Genomic DNA, 19113 nt, shown 5'->3' on the forward strand with positions numbered 1-19113 from the left:
GGCTCGTTGCACCGATCAAAGGGCCATAGTCAGACAAAACACCATCGAGCTGCGGGACCACCCACAGGCTCCATAAGGACAGGCGAACACCTGAGGGTGCCAATCATGAAGAACCCAGGGGCAGGAGCCCGTATGCCACTTGGGTCTGGGCCACGCTGCCAGCATTTTTCAAATATCGTCTACCCGTTATGTCAAAGCTGTCTATTGTCCATCCATGCAACCCTGAGCCCGGCCCTTGCTTCCAAAGCTCATTGTGTGAAATTTGGGCACACTGCACCCAGGCAGGAGGTCACATTGACCGTCTGCAATGCCCACTGCAGCACGTCATGTGCTTACTTAGGTATCAGTGATTCTGATATCAACCAGAGCACCCTCCCACACTGGGAAAAGTGGCCCATGGGCCATCAAGTAATAGGATCTTGGGGGGGATCGTGGCATCCCTTGCAGGTGTTGCGGGTGATCTGTTTTTTTCCAGACACCCTAGTGCACAGGGGAGACGTTCAGAGACATTCCAGCACTCCGGGTGAGGACGAAGCCCCAGTCCCAGAAGATGGCTGGCGTTGCCCTGAGGGCTCCCTCGCCAATTGGCCCAAGGTCACTGGATCTCCGGGTGCTCACACAAGCATCCACTCTCCTCCCATGGTGGGCTCAATGGTGAGACCCTGGTCACAAAGACAACGTCCCACTGAAAGACACCAGGACACTGAGGGATCTTAGTTGGGTTCCCAGGAATGAGTCCCGGGAAGCCCTAGTAATGGGCACACAACTCCCCAGGGCAGTAACATGTCTTAGGCGTGTGGAGGCCCAGAGACCAGGGAGAACCCCACTGGGGAGCCTCGAGGGATCAGTCGCCTCTAGCCCAGGTGCCAGCACTACGCCATGGCCACAGGGGTCCCCAGGATCCCGCCTCAGTTCGGTGCCCTCCAGTGGGCCTCAGCATAATCATGTTGAGCATAATTTTTAGGTCATCATCTGTCTTCGAGACCATATGAGTTCTCATCATTGACCCAAGCAAGGCAGTCCCCACCTGCCTCTGCCTTCTACCTGCCAGGTCAATCTGCTTAACAGAGAGGGTTTGTGATGCACAGGGTGGCCATGGAGGCCCCTGGCTCAGGGCTTGTTCCCGCAGATGGGCCAAACTCCCCTCCAGGTGCCAGGTGGGATCTCGGTTGGGGCGCAGGATCTGCGCAGAGAGAGGCAGCTCAGGATTGACACAAACCCTCCCCATCAGACCTCACCTTGTGGCAATGGGAGGGATCTCAGAATGTGGGGGGCTGGGACTGCATTCATGTTGGAATCCTGCAATGCTGGCCTGGCAGGAAGGAAGGCTGCAGTGTGTCCACTAGGCCCTCACCCTCTGTGGCTCCACTGGAAACAAGGGAATTTCAGCCCCAAATGATTCTGAGCATGGAGGCTCCCCCAGCAGGCACCAGGCCTACACACCAGGCCTACACAGGCACCAGGACATGCACAGGTCCTCTTGCAGTATGATTGGGACATACCTTAACTGGTCGGTGGCAGGCACCATCCCAGGCCTTGGCTGGCAGGGACTGGCCCTGCGTTTTGCCATGAATGGGTGGGCATGGGGTCCAGGAAGGGCCCACGAATGCTACCATGCACATGCAACACCAAGACCCCTTGGGGCATCAGGGCGCTGATGGGCATCCCTCCAGCACCCAACACTGTCTCCATCAGCACTGCTCCATGGCTCCTATGGGGACCCCTCATCACTTCCCATCTTTGAAATTATGGTGAGGGAAGGGTGAGGGTCCAGCACGGTTCCCCAGCCCCTTCTAAGTCACTGGGACTCGGGATCACAAGTGAAGAACACCAGGTTGCCTGGTTCGTGGCACTGACCAAAGGGCTATTGTCAGGAAAAGCCCCATCCAGCTGCGGGACGACCTGCGGGCCCCATAATGACTCATGACCACCAGACGATGCCAGTGGTGAACAATCCAGAGGCAGGAGCCCACATGCCACTTGAGGTCTGGGCCACACTGCCAGAATTTTTCAGACACTGTCTCCCCATTATACCAAAGCTGTCTTGTGTCCAGCCAGGGAGCTCCGGGCCTGGCCGCTTCCTCCATAGCCAATTGAGTGAAATTTGGTCGCACCGCTTCCACATAGGAAGTCACAGTGGCCGTCTGCAATGCCCAGCTCAGCACCTCGCATGCCTACTAAGGCATCAGTGATTCTGACATCAACCAGTCTGCCCTCCCACACTGGGAAAACAGGCCCATGGGCCATCAATCAAGAGGATCCTGTGGGGGACCATGGCTTCCCTTGCTGGTGTCATGGGTGACCTGTATTTTCCAGACAGTCTACTGGAAAAGGCAGATGTTCAGGGAGACGTCAGCCCTCTGGGGCAATGATGAATCCCCAGTCCCACAAGATGGCTGGAGTTGCCCTGAGGGCATCCTCACCAATAGGCCCAAGGGCACTGGGTCTCCAGGTACTCACACAGGCATTCACTCTCCTCCCATGGTGGGCACAGTGGCAAGTCCCTGGTCACCAAGACGACGTCCCACTGAACGACACCCAAAACCTAGGGATCTTAGTTGGGTTCCCAGGGATGAATTCTGGGAAGCACTAGTAATGGACACACAATGTCCCAGGGCAGGAGCATGTCTTCAGTGCACGGAGGGTCAGAGACTGGGGAGAGTGCCACTGGGGAGACTTGAGGGATTGGTCGAGTTGAGCCCCATGTGCCAGCAGTATGCCAGGGCCACAGGGGCCCCCAGGATCCCACCTCAGTGAGGTGGCCTCCATTGGGCCACAGCATAATCCTATTGAACATAATTTTTAGGTCATCATCTGTCTTCGAGACCATATGAGTTCTCATCATTTACTCAACCAAGGCAGTCCCCTACCGCCTCTGCCTTCTACCCATCAGCTCAACATGCTTACCAGGGAGGGTTTGTGATTCACAGTGTGGTCTGAGGGCTCCTGGCTCAGGGTCTGTTCCAGAAGATGGGCCAAACTCCCCTCCTGGTGCCAGGTGGGATCTTGGTTGGGGCGGGGGATCTGCACAGAAACAGGCAGTTCAGCAATGACACATGCCTTCCCCATCAGACCTCACCTGTGGCAATGGGAAGGATCTCAGAATGGGTGGGGCTGAGACTGCATTCATGACATAATCCTGCAATCCTGGCCTGGCAGGAAGGAAGGCAGCAGCATGTCCACAAGGCCCTTAGCCTCTGTGGATCCATTGGAAACAAGGGAATTCGGGCCCAACAGGAATATAAGCATGGAGGCCTCCACAGCAGGCACCAGGCCACATGCACAGGTCCTCCCACAGTGTGATTGGGACAGACCTTGGTGGGTCGATGGCAGACAGCATCCCAGTCATTGACTGGCAGGGAATGGCCCTGTGTTTTGCCAGGAATGGGTGGGCATGGGGCGCTGGAAGGTCACACGAACTCTACCACGCAGACGGAATGCCAAGATCTCTTTGGGGATCAGACCCTGATGGACATCCCATCAGTATCCAACTCTGTCTCCATCAACGCTGCTCCATGGCTCCCATGGGGACACCTCATCCTTTCCTGTCATTGAGATTACGGTGAGGGAAGGGTGAGGGGCCAACATAGTTCTTCAGTGCCTTCAAACTCACTGGGACTCGGGGTCAAAATCAAGAACCACAGCGTGCTCTGACTGGTGGCACCGACCAAAGGGCCATTGTCAGGCAAAGCCCCATCCAGCTGCGGGACGACCCCTGAGGCCCATAAGGACACGAGACCACCAGACCGTGCCAATGGTGAAGAACCCAGGGGCAGGAGACTGGATGGCACTCAGGTCTGGGCCACACTGCCAGCATTTTTCAGATACCATCTACCCGTTATGCCAAAGCTGTCTAGTGCCCTTCCAGGTAACCCTGGGTCCAGCCCTTGCCTCCAAAGCCCATTGCATGAAATTTGGACACACTGCTTCCATGAAGGCGGTCACATTGGCTGTCTGCAATGCCCACCACAGCACATTGCGTGCCTACTAAGGCATCAGTGATTCTGACATCACCCAGAGTGCCCTCCCACACTGGGAAACGTGGCCCATGTACCGTCAAGTAAGAGGATCATGCAGAAGACCGTGGCATCTCTTGCAGGTAATCGTGGTTGACCTTTTTTTTCCAGACAGCTTAGTGTACAGTGCACACGTTCAGGGATACACCAGCCCTCTGGGTTGAGGACGAAGCCCCAGTACCACAAGATGGCTGGCATTGACCTAAGTGCAGCCTCGCCAACCGGCCCAAGGGCACTGGGTCTCTGGGTTCTCACATAAGCATCCACTCTCCTCCCATGGCGGGCTCAATGGGGAGACCCTGGTCACCAAGACGACGTCCCACTGAAAGACACCAGGACACCGAGGGAGCTTAGTTGGGTTCCCAGGGATGAGTCCCAGGAAGCACTAGTAATGGGCACACAACGCCCCAGGGCGGGAGCATGTGTTAGGTGCACGGAGGCCCAGAGACACGGGAGAGCCCCACTGGGGAGCCTCGAGGGGTGGGTTGCTATGTGCCCCAGGTGCCAGCGCTATGCCAGGGCCACAAGGGTCCCCAGGATGCCGCCTCAGTGCTGTGCCCTCCACTGGGACTCAGGGTAATCCTGTTGAGCATAATTTTTAAGTCATCATCTGTCTTCGAGACCATATAAGTTCTCATCATTGACCCAACCAAGGCAGTCTCCACCCGTCTCTGCCTTCTATTCACAAGCTCAACATTCTTATCAGAGAGGGTTTGTGATGTGCAGGGTGGCCATGATGGTCCCTGGCTCGGGGCCTGTTCCTGATGCTGAGCCAAACTCCCCTTGGTGCACCAGGTGCAATCTCGGTCGGGGTGCTGATCTGCACAGAAAGAGGTAGCTCAGCAATGACAAACCTCTTCCCCATCCGACCTTACCTTGTGGCATTAGGTGGGATCTCAGAATGTGTGGAACTGGGACTGCATTCATGATGCCAGCAAAAATCCTGGCCTAGCAGGAAGGAAGGCTGCAGCGTGTCCACAAGTCCCTCAGCCTCTGTGACTCAACTGGAAACAAGGGAATTCGGGCCCCACAGGAATCTGAGCATGGAGGCTGCTACAGCAGGCATCAGGCCACACACACAGGTCCTCCCACAGTGGGATTGGGACAGACCTTGGCTGGTTGGTTGCAGGCAGAATCCTGGGCCTTGGCTGGCAGGGACCGGTCCTGCATTTTGCCAGGAATGGGCGGGCATGGGGTGCCAGAAGGGCCCAAGGATGCTACCACGCAGAAAGAATCCCTTGGGGGATCAGGACCCTGATTGGTATCCCACCAGCATCCAAAGCTGTCTCCATCAGCGCTGCTCCATGGCTCTCGGGGGGACACCTCAACCCTTCCTGTCTTTGAGATTATGGTGAGGGAAGGGTGAGGGGCCAGCCTGGTTCCCCATCGACTTCAAAGTCACTGGGAGTCGGGGTCACAAATCAAATAACAAAACATGCCCTGGCTAGTAGCACGAACCAAAGGGCCATTATCAGGCAAAGCCCCATTCAGCTGTGGAACGACCCACAGACCCCATAAGGACACGCAACCACCAGACGGTGCCAATGTTGAAGATCCCGGAGGCAGGAGCCTGCATGCCACCCGGGGTCTGGGACCCTTAGCCAGCATTTTTCAGATACAATCTACCTGTTATGCCAATGCTGTTTAGTGTCCAGACAGGTAGCCCCAGACCCATCCCCTTCCTCCAAAGCCCATTGCATGAAATTTGGGTGTACCGCTTCCATGAAGGAGGTCACATTGGCCATCTGCAATGCCCATCACAACACCTCGCGTGCCTACTAATGCATTAGTGATTCTGACATCAACCAGAGCACCCTCCCACACTGGGAAATGTGGTCCATGGTCCCTCAAGAAGAGGATCCCGCTGGGGAACATGGCATCCCTTTTAGGTGTCTGGGTGACTAGTTTTTTCTAGGCAGCCTACTGCACAAGGCAGACTTTCAGGGACATGTCAGCCTTCTGCTGTAGTGACGTAGCCCAGGTCCCACAACATGGGTGGTGTTGCCCAGAGGGCATCCTTGCCAATCGGCCCAAGGTCACTGGGTCTCCAGGTACTCACACAGGCATCCACTCTCCTCCCATGGTGGGCTCAATGGCGAGTCCATGATCACCAAGACAATGTCCCACTGAAAGTCACCTGAAAAAGGGAGGGAGCTTAGTTGGGTTCCCAGAGATGAGTCCCGGGAAGCACTAGTAATGGGCATACAACGCCCCAGGGCGGGAGCACGTCTTAGGAGTGTGGAGGCCCAGTGACCCAGGAGAGCCCCACGGGGAGCCTCGAGATATCGGTGGCCTCAAGCCCCAGGTGCCATCGCTATGCCAGGGCCACAGGGTCCCAGGATCCCGCCTCAGTGCAGTGCCCTCCACTGGGCCTTAGCATAATCCTATTGAGCATAATTTTTAGGTCATCATTTTTCTTTGGGACCATATGAGTTCTCATCATTGACCCAACCAAGGTAGTCCCCTCCTGCCTCTGCCTTCTAACTGCAGCTCAACATACTTACTAGAGAGGGTCTGTGATGAGCAGGGTGGCCATGAGGACCCCTGGCTCGGGGCCTGTTCCCAAAGGTGGGCCAAAATCCCCTCCATGCGCCATGTGGGTTCTTGGTTGGGCTGCGGGATCTGCGCAGAGAGAGGCAAGTCAGCAATGACAACGACCTTCCCCATCAGACCTCACCTTGTGGCAATGGGAGGGATATCAGAATGGGCGGCACTGGGTCTGCATTCATGATGCCAGAAAAATCCTGGTCTGTCGTGAAGGAAGGCTGCAGTGTGTCCACAAAGCTTTCAGCCTCTGTGGCTCCACTGGAAACAAGGGAATTCAGGGCCCAACAGGAATCTGAGCATGGAGGCCTCCACAGCAGGCACCAGGCCACACACACAGGTCCTCCCATAGTGTGATTGGGATAGACCTTGGTGGTTCTTTGGTAGGCAGAATCCTGGGTCTTGGGTGGCAGGGACCGGCCCTGCGTTTTGCCAGGAATGGGTGGGCATGAGGTGCCGGAATGTCCCACGAACGCTACCACGCAAATGCAATGACAAGATCCCTTGGGGGATCAGGGCCTTGTCCAGCATCCCACTAGCATCCAAGACTGTCTCCATCAGTGCTGCTCCATGGTCCTGTGGGGACACCTCATCCCTTCCCGTCTTTGAGATTATGGTGAGGTAAGGGTGATCGACAAGCACGGTTCCCCAGCGACTACAAAGTCATTGGCACACAGGGTCACAAGTCAAGAACCCCAGCGTGCCTTGGCTTGTGGCACCAACCAAAGGGCCATTGTCAGGCAAAACCCCATCCAGCTGTGGGATGATTCATGGGCCCCATAAGGACACGCAACCACCAGACGGTGCCAATGTTGAACAATCCAGAGGCAGAAGCCCGCATGCTACTTGGTGTCTGGGCCATGCTGCCAACATTTTTCATATACCGTCTAACCTTTATGCCAAAGCTGTCTAGTGTCCAGCCAGGTAGCCCCAGACCCAGCCCCTTCCTCCAAAGCCCATAATGTGAAATTTGGGTGCATCACTTACCCGCAGGTTGTCACATTGGCGGTATGCATTGCCCACCACATCACCTTGCATGCCTACTAAGGCATTAGTGATTCTGACATCAACTGGAGCACCACCCACACTGGGAAATGTGGCCCATGGGCTGTCAAGTAAGAGTATCCCATGGGGGACCATGGCATCCCTTGCAGGTGTCGCTGGTGACCTGTGTTTTCCAGACAGCCCACAGCACAGGGCAGACTTTCAGGGACACACCAGCCCTCTGGGGCGAGGACAAAGCCCCAGTCCCACAAGATGGCTGGAGTTGCCCTGAGGGCAGCCTCGCCAATCTGCCAAAGGACACTGGGTCTCCGGGTACTCACACAGGCATCCACTTTCCTCCCATGGTGGGCTCAATGGTGAGACCCTGGTCGCCAAGACGACGTCCCACTGAAAGACACCAGGACACCGAGGGAGCTTAGTTGGGTTCCCAGGGATGAGTCCTGGGAAGCACTAGTAATGGGCACACAATGCCCCAGGGCGGGAGCACGTCTTAGGTGTGCTGAGTTTCAGAGTCCTGGGTGTGCAGCACTGAGGAACCTTGAGGGATCAGTTGCCTCGAGCCCCAGGTGCCAGTGCTATGCCAGGGCCACAGGGTTCCCCAGGATCCCGCCTCAGTGCAGTGCCCTCCATTGGGCCTCAGCTTAATCCTATTGAGCATAATTTGTAGGTCATCATCTGTCTTCGAGACCTTATGAGTTCTCATCATTGACCCAACCAAGGCAGTCCCCACCCGCCTCTGCTTTCTACCCACCAGCTCAACATGCTTACCAGAAATGGATTGTGATGTCCTTGGTGGCCATGAGAGCCCCTGGCTCGGGGTCTGTTCCAGATGATTGGCGAAATTCCCCTCCATGCGCCAGGTGGGATCTCGGTTGGGGTGTGGGATCTGTGCAGAGAGAGGCAGGTCAGCAATGACAAACGCCTTCCCCCTCAGACCTCACCTGTGGCAATGGGAGGGATCTCAGAATGTGCGGGGCTGGAATTGCATTCATGACACAATTCTGCAATCCTGGCCTGGCAGGAAAGAAGGCTGCAGCGTGTCCACAAGGCCCTCAGACTCTGTGGCTCCACTGGAAAAAAGGTAATTCAGAACCCCACAGGGATCTGAGCATGGAGGCTGCTACAGCAGGCACAGGTCCTCCTGCAACGTGGTTGGGACAGACCTTGGCGAGTAGGTGGCAGGCAGAAACCTGGGCCTTCCTTTCATGGAGTGGCCCTGAGTTTTGCCAGGAATGGGCAGGCATGGGGCCCCAGAAGGGCCCACCAACGCTACCACGCAAACACAGTGCCAACATCCCTTGGGGCATCAGGGCCTGATGGGCATCCCACTAGCGTCCAACACTGTCTCCATCAGCGCTGCTCCATGACTTCTATGTGGAAACCCCATCCCTTCCTGTCTTTGAGATTACAGTGAGGGAAGGGTGAGGGGCCAGCACGTTTCCCCAGCGACTTCAACCTCACTGGGACTCGGGGGCACCAGTCCAGATATTCAGCCTGCCCTGACTCATGGTACCGACCCAAGGGCCATTGTCAGGCAAAGCCCAATCCAGCTGCGAGATGACCCATGGGCCCCTTAAGGACACACGACCATTGGACAGGGCCAATGGTGAAGAACCTGGAGCCAGAAGCCTATGTGACACTCTGGGTCCGGGCAAGCTGTCAGCATTTTCCAGATACATTCTACCCCTTATTCCAAAAGTTCTAGTGTCCAGCCATGAAGCCCTGGGCCCGGCCCCTTCCTCCAATGCCCATTGTGAGGAAAATCGGCGGAATCCCCACAGTCGGTTGCCTTGGCTGTCTGCAATGCCCACCACAGCAACTCTGGTGCCTCCCAGGGAGACAGTGATTCTGACATTAACCTGAGAGCCATCCCACACTGGAAAACATAGCCTATGGTCTGTCAGTTAAGAGGATCCCACGGGGGACTGTGGCATCCCTTTCAGGTGTTGCAGGTGACCAGTTTTTTCCAGACAGCCTACTGTCCAGGGTAGAGTTTCAAGGACACGCCACCTCTCTGGGGCAATGTTTGAGCCCCAGTCCCACAAGATGGCTCGCCTTGCCCTGAGGTCAGCTTCACCAAATGCCCATGTGCACTGGGTCTCCGGGTACTCACACAGGCATCCACTCTCCTCCCATGGTGGGATCAATGGCGAGAAAGTGGTCACAAAGCGATGTCCCACTGAAAGACACAAGGACGCTGAGGGAGCTTAGTTGGGTTCCCAGGGATGAGTCGAGAAGCACTAGTGATGGACACACAACACCCCAGGGCCAGAACAGGTCTTAGGCATGTGGAGGTCCATAGGCCAAGGAGAGCCCCCTCGGTAACCTGGAGGGATTTGTCACCTCGAGCCCCTGGGTCCAGTGGTAATCCAGGGCCACAGGATTCTCCAGGATCGTACCTCAGTGCAATGGCCTCCATTGGGCTTCTGCAGAATCCTATTGAGCATAATTTTTAAGTCATCATCTCTGTTCATGACCATATGAATTCTCATTATTGACCCAACTAAGGCAGTCCTACATGCCTCTGTCTTCAGCCCTCCGGCTCAACATGGTTAACACAGATTGTTTGTGAAGCGCAGGTTGGCAATTTTTCTTCTGGCTTGCGACCTATTCCTGAAGCTGGGCCAATCTACCCTCCCTGAACCAGGTGGGTTCTATGTCCTGTCATGGGCTCTGTGCAGAAAGATGCAATTCAGCCATGAGAATGCACTTCCCCATCGTACTTCACCTTTTACCATTGGGAGAGAGCTCAGAATGGGTGGTGGTGGACTGCATTCATGACACCAGCAAAAATCCTGGGATGGCAGGAAGGAAGGCTCCAGCGTGGCGCCAAGTCCCTCAGCTTCAGTCCAGTGGCTCCACTGGACACCAGGGAAATCAGAGCCCCACAGGAAACTGATCATGGAGGCTGCAGCATCAGGCACATGGGCAGCCACACATGACCCCTCACAGTGCAATTGGGACACCCCTTTGTGGGCCTGGGGCATGCAGAATCCTGGGACATCACTGGCAGGGCCAGCCTCGGGCTTTGCCACGGATGGGCAGGCATGGTGTCCTGGAACAGGTCACAGATGCTGCCCGGGGGACCCAACACAAAAATTAGTTGGGTGTCCTGGGGCATGGCATGCATCCCGCCAGTGTCCATCACCATCCCCAACCAGCGCTCCTCCATGTCTCCCATTTGGACACCTCATCCCTTCCTGTCTTTGCACTTAAGGTTATTGCTAGGAGAGGGGCTACCATGGTTCCCCAGCGACTTCAACCTCATTGGGAATTGGGCCACAAGTCAAGAACCCCAGCATGCCCTGGCTCATGGCACCAACCAAAAGGCTATCATCAGGCCAAGCGCCATCCAATTTGGGGAATTCCCACAGGCCCCATAAGGACATGAATCCATAAGTCATGGCCAATGGTGAAGATCTAGGAGTCAGGAGCCCGAATGCCACCCGAGGTCCAGTCCATGTTTCCAGCAATTTTTGGACACCATCTACGCACTATGCCAAAGCTATCTAGTGTCCAGCCAGGTAGCCCCAGTCCCAGCATCTTCCTCCATCGCCCATTGCGTGAAATTTTGGTGGGAACTTTTCCCTGTAGGAGGTCATGGGTGGGGGGCTCCAATGCCCACTGCCGCACCTCGCATTCCTCCAAGGGCCTCAGTGATTCTGACATCAACCTGACAGCCTTCCTACAGTGGAGAACACAGCTTACAGGCTGGCAGGAAAGAGGATCCCTTGGAGGACCACGCAATCCCTTGCCTCAGTGTATGAGCACAGGGATGCACTCACCTCTTCTTATTGGTGCTGCCTCGAGACCATGTCACGATGATGTTCCACTGAAAGACACACGGACATCAAGGGAGCTAATCCAAGGCTGCAAATGAGGTGTATCCAGAGTAACTAGTTACGAGCACACAAATCACCATTGCACGAGCCCAATTTGGTCACATTCAAGCCCCCAAGCCTGGGGAGAGCCACACTGGGAGCCTCGAGGGATTGGTCACCTCAAGCCCAATTTGCCTGCAATTTCCAAGTGCCCCATGGTCTCCTGGATCCCACCCCATGATTGTCTCTTCGATTGGGCCTCAGTGTAATCTTATTGAGCATGATTTTTATGTCATCATCTCTGTTCAAGACCATATGAGTTCTCATCATTGACCCAACCAAGGCAGTCCCCACGAGCCTCTGTCTTCTTTCCGCCAGCTCAACTTGCTTACAAGAGATCGTTTATGAAGCACACGTTGGCCATTTGGGCACCTGGCTCAGGGCCTATTCTCATATTGGGCCAATTTCCCACCATATGCCAGGTGGAATCTTTGGGCATGGGGTCTGTATCAAGAAAGGTAGGGAAGCTATGACAATACCCTTCCCCTTTGGCCCTGACCTGGTGGGCCATGTGCATGATACTCGAATTCATGGGGCCTGACTCATGATTCCAGCAAGGATTGAGGGGTGGTGGGAGTGCTGCAGCCTGGCACCCAAAGCCCTCAGCCTGTATGTGTATATGTTATCTTGGGAAAACAGGCCCCAACATGTGTCTGAGCATTGCACATGCACCACGAGGCAGCATTCTTGCTACACATTCTCTCCAAATGAATGGGTCAGTTTTTTTCGATCATGTTGCATACAGCATCATAAGCAATGGCTGGTAGGCTTGGCCTTTGGCTTTTGAGGAACGGGTGGGCTTGGCATCCTGGGATTGGCCAGGTCTGTATAAGACATGGTAATCAAAGCCCATTGAACCATGGAATATAATTCCTCCTCAGCAAGAATTTTAGTGGACCTCTGGGGAGCTGACCAACAGTTACCTGGCAGGCAAAACTCCTCCCCAGATGCTTCCATATGGAGACCCACAGAAAATACCTGGCATGTTCAATGGCCTGGTGTGCATTGCATCAACATCACCATCTCCTAGCAAGGATATATAGATGTCCTCTGCAGTGTCCACTCATTTCTTCCTGACCATCAGTCCAGTGGGGCCTTATGGATAGATGCTTCCTGGTTTCCAAAGATGTGAACTTTATTGGCAAGAGTGTGTATGGAAGAGGAGTTCTGATCTTCTTTGGGCAAGGCACCATCTAAATTGTCTATTGCATGAAAAGGCCAAGGAGTTATGGTTCAGCATACAAAGCCCCACATCATGAGCATGTCTGGACATTTGGTTGCCTAAGGACATTGAAGAGCCAAACCCAGGAGTCAAATGATCAGTCACCTCAAGTCATAAATCCATCACTCTCCATTGGCCACATGAATCCCCTGGATCCTGCCACAGGATTTTCCATTCCATTTGGCCTCAGCATAATCTTATTTAGGATGACTTTTATGTTATAATGTCTATTCTAGGCATTATGAGTTCTCATAATTGACACAACTGAGGCAGTCACCACTTGTCTGGGTCCCCCATTCTGAACATGCTTACAAGAGATAGTTTCGGGAGGGTGGGATGTGTGGCATGTCTTGAGTTTGGGATTATTCTTGAAGCTGGGACAAACTCATATATATTTTGCTGTGACATCTTCATATAGGTATGTGGTTTGTGTTCAAAAGACACTTCAGCTTTTAAAACACCTTATGCATTCCTTCTGCCCTTCTGGTCCACATCTGCTAGTTCCAGTTGCAGAATGCTATGTCTCAACACATGAATCCATTATGCAATGATTGAAGACAGGAAGTATCCAGCACAGTGCAGAAGGATATCTACCCATATAGCTGAACCCACAGAAATGAAATTCTGAGTTTTCACACAGGGGGGTGAACATCATTTATGTACAACTGAGGAGCAGTCCCAGCACACTGCTTTCCTGAATGTGGCATGCAAATTTGAGGGCCATGGTATGTAGAGCACAGCATTAATTATTGCTAAGAATGAGCTCTATGTTGAAGCCTGACCTGGGCACAGGGCTTCTGGGGACACAGGGAGCCAGGATATAAAGCACCATGAAATGCTTTCTTAGGAATTCATGTACATGGAGTTCTGAAAAGCTGCCCACTGTCCTCCATTCAGGCAAAGTGTTGCCCTAGACCCTGCCTGACAGATGTCTTTCTGAGGTATAGAGTGCCCTGCTGTGCATCCTATCACAATCCACATCTTCAAAGAGCAATGTCTATATGTCCCTGCTGAGTCCAACTTCTCTCTTCATGATTTGGTGGTGAATGTGATTCAGGGAGAGATGCTGGTATGGTTTGTAATCACACCCTTCCTCTTTGGTGGAAGGGTGCATATAGAAAGGGATCTCATGGGGGAGTCATGACCATCCTATTCAAAATTCTCAACCTCACTTGTAGTAACATACATGCTAGAGTGGTTTTGATCTTCCCAGGGTCCTGGCTACCCACATAGATGGCATCTGCAGGAACTGCTCCACATTAATTGGTAAGAGACCAGTGGACCCATTATGCCCAGAAGCCACCACCAGTGAGCAGATGGGGAACACCACACAGGACCTAGTCTATACAGCTATGTCTCTAGACCTGGGGAAGAATTAAGCACTTCTCAGGTGCCATCTTTCTGCTATTAGAATTCTATCTAATGTCCAGTTAAGGAGACCCCCCCCAGTTATATTCCTGCACCACTGTCTCTGGATGCCCTGGGCTGGTCCCTTGCCCTGCTGGATGCTTCATGAGGCTTCAATGCCCACCTAGTACTTAGTGTCCCTGAAGTGCATTAGCAATATTGGCCTCACGCTGAGTACAAACTGATACAAATTAATGTGGCCTGTGTTCCAATGGAGGAGAATTGTCCTCCCTGGACATTAAGATCCCTTTCAGGTGCAATGATAATGTTTCACTTTCTTGACCTCCTACTGTGTAGGGCTGATGGTCACAAAGAATGTGATGGCTATGAATGTCTCCATCCTGACTAAAAGTCAAGCACTGCCTTGAAGAGAGCCTCCCCATGCACCCTATATCCTCTGCAGCCTCTGTCTCTGGTCAGATGCATTCACTCACCTCACATGGTGGAGTCAACGATGAGATCCTGGTCATGAAATCCCGCTGAAAGACACAAGAAGACCAATGGTGCTAAGGAATAGCTCCAAATGAGGTGTCTTGGGAGGAACTATGTGTTTGCATACAAAGCCTACAGCATGAGCATATCTTGGGAATGTGGAATCCCACTGACAGTGGATTGACACAGGGGGATACCTCTGGGCATTGGTAATCTCAAGCCTCAAATTCTATCACTCTCTGAGTGCTACATGGCATCCTGGGATTCTTACCCATGATTGTGCTCTCTACTGAGCCTCAGTGTGATTTTATTGCATATGATTTTTAGGTCATCATCTGTCTTAAAGACAATATAAGTTCTTATCATCGACCTGACCAAGGCACTCCCCACATGTCCATGTGCTCCCACCTGAACATGCTTACCAGATATGGTTTCTGGAAAGCAGGAAACCCGGGTGCCACATGAGTTTGTGCCTATTCCTGGAGCCAAGCTGACATATGTGCATGTGGGGGCGGGGAATCTTCATCTGAGGATGTGTTCTGTGTAGAAAGAAGTAGAACAGTTGTCAAAGCCACCTTCCCATATGTGCCATTTTTGTTTTATATTTCTTACACTTTCATTAATTACATAATAAATGAATGTATTTAGACTAAATCAATAAATTCATGTATAATTATAATGCTTTAGCAAATCCATATGTATCTTCATTCATAAATAAATGTTAAATATGAAAATAGTCTTCATTTATATATATAGATTTACACTCATTCAAAGGCCCAGACTTTGAATTCTTTATTTGTAAACTCTCTCTGTTTTTCATAATTTTACTTTTATGGCTCATTAATTTTTCTTGCTTATATTTGATTTTCTTGGAGCAGTAATTTAATATTGTTCAGGAACACTCTTGAAATGATGATATTAATTGATATGGAATTGGTTTTCTGGAAAACCTACATCTGAAGTCTTTAAAAGATACTTGCTCCCTATCATCTAGGGAGATCCCTGCACTAGAACTTCCAGTTCATGTTTCAAAAGCCATGTATGTTTTGTTTATATTGTCTTCCATACCCTGCTAACACTGTTTAAAGTGTGATGCTTACACTTCATAATCCAGGTGTACGGTTCCAGTTATTTTATAAAAGAAACATGATCTCATGAAGGAGTTGATTTAATGATTCTGAAGAATTTTTCTAATTTATATCTATGAAAGTATTTTTGACAGAGTTTTTGTATTCTTGATTGTCCATTCTTTAAGACATAACTTTTCCCCAAATAAATTCTTCAAATGGTATGAAAACTAGTGCCCTCTTGGGTGAAACTTAGCTGGTCAGAGTTCTCATCATGAACAGCTAGCAATAACAATAACCCAAATTTGTTAAATTGTCATTGGAAGTTTTATCAATCTATGGAGTCACAAGTTAGCTATCTGAATCCTCTTCAGTATCCTGCAACTAAGATCCATGGGTGTGGTAAAGTTTTGCATCTTACCCTCTGAACACCATGGTTGGAACCTTTTCTAGGGGAAGTGTTCTGAGATTCAAATGCATACTCCAACTGTTATCATCTTTGAAGTGTATTTGAGATATTTTCTTCAACCTGAACACCTACTTACTTGTGCCATGTTTCCCAGTGGCCATGAAAGAATGATATCCTCCACTGCCACGTTACCTATTTCTTTGAAAATGACAAAGTTATGCTTTCTAGAGATTCTATCCTGTAGGGTTTCACTCAGGAAGAAAATCAACTCTCTACTATTTAGTTTTCCAAAATGAGTCAAACATTTATTGCCTTTAGGTGAGCCTCTCCTTTTGTCCATATTCTTTGTGGCCTGTATCTATCATCAAAGGCATCATCTCACCTCATATAATTAAGTTAACCATTGACAAAACGTTCACCTGAAGACACAAGGAGGGAAAAAGCTATAGAATTATTCCAAATAAAGGCTCCTTTGTATCATGGATCATGGATCATGAAACAAAGCCTAAAATATGAGCAAGTGTGAGGTACATGGAATCTTATAGACATTGTACACCACAAGGGATTGCCTTGAGGGGATTGTTATCTTAAGTCTGAAATTCCATGATTCACCTAGTATTAATGGATAAAATAATGAATGAATCAATACAAAATAAAGTTGTTAATTAATTAATTAATTAATTTCTAAGAAATACATTTAAATTTAGCTTATGGAAATGCTAAGCACCATTGATTCAACATCGAAGAGAAGTCCTTGTAAATAAGTTTCTAGATTGGAAAAGAGTTCAGGACATGTCTGATAAAATCAAGTTTGTGGCTCTTTTTTTGTCTAGACAGCAGTACTCGTATGTGGATAATTGGGCGTGACTATTGGCCATGAACACCCATAAAATGACCCTGTAAAATCATGTAGAATTAGTTTTATTGAGACAGCCAGTGGCTTGAAAATGTCCTCAATACCCATCACTGAGACAAACCCTTGCATAAGGCTTTTTAGGCCATGATCTGAATAACATATTCTTTTTGTTCAGACTCCTCTTTCATGTTTTTATCAAGATCTTCCAATCAGTAATGCAAAAGCTTTTCTTTGTAATATATATCTTTATTTCTCTTCTTTGAACAAAACTTCAAAGATCTCAATATCATATATATATATGATACATTTTTCTTCCTAATTTTTTTTAATCTTTTTCCTTTATGGTGCCAGCTTCTAAAGGATTTGTGTCTTGAGAAGAATATCAAATGTGAAGCTTGTGTTTCATTTGGCAAAATCAAACGGATTAAAGGGCCAATTAGGAAAAACTGTCATCACCAATAACCCACAATTCCTTAAATTGAAATTTTAAAGCCCTAATAATACTCAGGGGTCACGATGTAGTTATCTGAATACTTAACTGTTTTTTTTTTAGCCAATACCAATTGGCAGATTAATTCTTGCATTTCACTCTTTGGATGTCATGGCCATGATCCTTCCTTTTAGGACTTTCTTTTGAGTATGCAGTGAAGATCCCAAAAGTTATTATCTCTTCAGTGTATCAATGTATTACGGTTAGTTTTCAATCTGTGCACAGACAGATGGTAATGTTTCTGTGGTGGAGGGGTAGTGGAGGAAATATTTCATCCATTTGGAATCTTATCCATTTTAGGTATAACTAAAAGGTTTGCAGGGGTACTATTCCAATGGGCTGATTTCCAGGCATAAATCAACCCTCTACAGTATTTACATTTTTGAAAAGAGTCACTTATTTATCTCCTTAAGTCAGGCTTTTTGTATCATCCAATTTTCTGTGTCACCTATATCTATGACCAAACATATTCAATCACTTCAGATTTTAATGAAACAGCACAATTCTTTCCAAAATTTCTAACTGAATAACACAACGATAAAAATATAACTAAGGGATGCTCTGAAGAACAGTTTTTTGTGATGAAATATAGTTCACCAAATATAGCTTAAACTTGAGGATGTGTTGTTGACATGAAACCTATATAAGAGATTCCCTGAAGGGACTGGTTGCCTGAAGAACCAAATCGCATTACTCTACAAGGGAAATATGGAACTTCAATGTTTTGCTTTGGCATTATTGACTACATTGGGCTTCATTGTAATTTTATTGAGCATGATTTTTAGGTCATAATTTCTCTTCAAGACAATATGAATTCTCAACTTTGATCTAGCTATGGCATTACCTACCCATGTATATGCTTTGACCTGTATATGTTTATCAGATATAGATTTTGTAATTTGTGATGCCAAAATAGATATGACTTTTGTCATATACCATCATGGACACCTGACTCACATAGCTTCATTCTGTGGCAGCAAACAGTGCTCTTTTTCAAAGTCATTATCTGTGTAGTTAGTTGTAAGATAGATTGCAAAACATATTGTTACATCTGTCCCGGGCTTGTGATTTATCCATGCTCTATGTTAAGGAAGTCTTATGACCATATCTGCAAAAATGACCTCTTACAGATTTCATGCATCTTTCATTTACCAAGCATAAAAAAGACAACATATACAGGTTTCTTAATTTGGGATAAACTTTCATATGGTGGTTGTGAACATGGGAGATATCCATTGGCCAATAATATTCTATCTAGTCAAGAGTTCATGTCAGAGTATTTGCCATGATTCATTGCATATAAATTCACATAAAATCATACTCTTTTAGCCACATGAAAACCTAATAAAAGGTCAGGATGATTGAAATTGTGACCATTTTATGAATTCTTTGGAACTATATAAGTGAGTTTTCAGATCATGACCAATAAGCCATTGTATTATGTTGTTAGTTCTCTTAAATGTCACAATTTTGACAAAAGCAGAACAAGGAAAATACAATAATTAGTGTACATATGTTTACTTGTATATTTAGGCCAAAGAAAATTGCAAAATGGAGTGAGAACCAGAGCACAAAAAAGTCTTATATCCTTTCAATAAATTTTCAGTAAAAAAGTAGTTTTCTTCCTGAGAGTGCTTCAAGTAATATAGTCACTAAATTGAGAATAATAATTCATAATGCTGGTTTGGTGACACTAGCCAATTCAGAGTGTAAATTAGAACTTTGAGCATCATTTGTTGCATATCCTTATTGTATGTAATAATGGAATCATATCAGGATCTGGA

The 19113-nt window shown here is 49.3% G+C and overlaps 10 non-coding genes across 10 annotated transcripts; all 10 read right to left on the bottom strand.

Annotated features, from left to right (window-relative positions):
- Positions 1 to 928: 928 nt before the first annotated feature.
- Positions 929 to 1009, bottom strand: LOC124517466 (small nucleolar RNA SNORD115). The gene has a single exon (XR_006963467.1). It is a non-coding gene; the product is annotated as a small nucleolar RNA SNORD115 (small nucleolar RNA).
- Positions 1010 to 2770: 1761 nt separating this feature from the next.
- On the bottom strand, positions 2771 to 2851 carry LOC124517484 (small nucleolar RNA SNORD115). Its single transcript, XR_006963483.1, has one exon. It is a non-coding gene; the product is annotated as a small nucleolar RNA SNORD115 (small nucleolar RNA).
- Positions 2852 to 4582: 1731 nt separating this feature from the next.
- On the bottom strand, positions 4583 to 4663 carry LOC124517470 (small nucleolar RNA SNORD115). The gene has a single exon (XR_006963471.1). It is a non-coding gene; the product is annotated as a small nucleolar RNA SNORD115 (small nucleolar RNA).
- Positions 4664 to 6384: 1721 nt separating this feature from the next.
- LOC124517476 (small nucleolar RNA SNORD115) lies at positions 6385 to 6465 on the bottom strand. Its single transcript, XR_006963476.1, has one exon. It is a non-coding gene; the product is annotated as a small nucleolar RNA SNORD115 (small nucleolar RNA).
- Positions 6466 to 8196: 1731 nt separating this feature from the next.
- Positions 8197 to 8277, bottom strand: LOC124517473 (small nucleolar RNA SNORD115). The gene has a single exon (XR_006963474.1). It is a non-coding gene; the product is annotated as a small nucleolar RNA SNORD115 (small nucleolar RNA).
- Positions 8278 to 9985: 1708 nt separating this feature from the next.
- On the bottom strand, positions 9986 to 10066 carry LOC124517472 (small nucleolar RNA SNORD115). Its single transcript, XR_006963473.1, has one exon. It is a non-coding gene; the product is annotated as a small nucleolar RNA SNORD115 (small nucleolar RNA).
- Positions 10067 to 11641: 1575 nt separating this feature from the next.
- Positions 11642 to 11722, bottom strand: LOC124517456 (small nucleolar RNA SNORD115). Its single transcript, XR_006963459.1, has one exon. It is a non-coding gene; the product is annotated as a small nucleolar RNA SNORD115 (small nucleolar RNA).
- Positions 11723 to 12850: 1128 nt separating this feature from the next.
- LOC124517490 (small nucleolar RNA SNORD115) lies at positions 12851 to 12930 on the bottom strand. The gene has a single exon (XR_006963488.1). It is a non-coding gene; the product is annotated as a small nucleolar RNA SNORD115 (small nucleolar RNA).
- A 1868-nt stretch (positions 12931 to 14798) lies between these two features.
- Positions 14799 to 14879, bottom strand: LOC124517488 (small nucleolar RNA SNORD115). The gene has a single exon (XR_006963486.1). It is a non-coding gene; the product is annotated as a small nucleolar RNA SNORD115 (small nucleolar RNA).
- Positions 14880 to 18078: 3199 nt separating this feature from the next.
- On the bottom strand, positions 18079 to 18159 carry LOC124517489 (small nucleolar RNA SNORD115). Its single transcript, XR_006963487.1, has one exon. It is a non-coding gene; the product is annotated as a small nucleolar RNA SNORD115 (small nucleolar RNA).
- Between the last annotated feature and the right edge of the window lie 954 nt (positions 18160 to 19113).

The sequence above is a fragment of the Lynx rufus genome, unplaced genomic scaffold, assembly GCF_022079265.1.
Source record: "Lynx rufus isolate CCGP_SWC_20201006 ecotype Redwood Valley unplaced genomic scaffold, mLynRuf1.p SCAF_21, whole genome shotgun sequence".
Classification (NCBI taxonomy): Eukaryota; Metazoa; Chordata; class Mammalia; order Carnivora; family Felidae; genus Lynx; species Lynx rufus.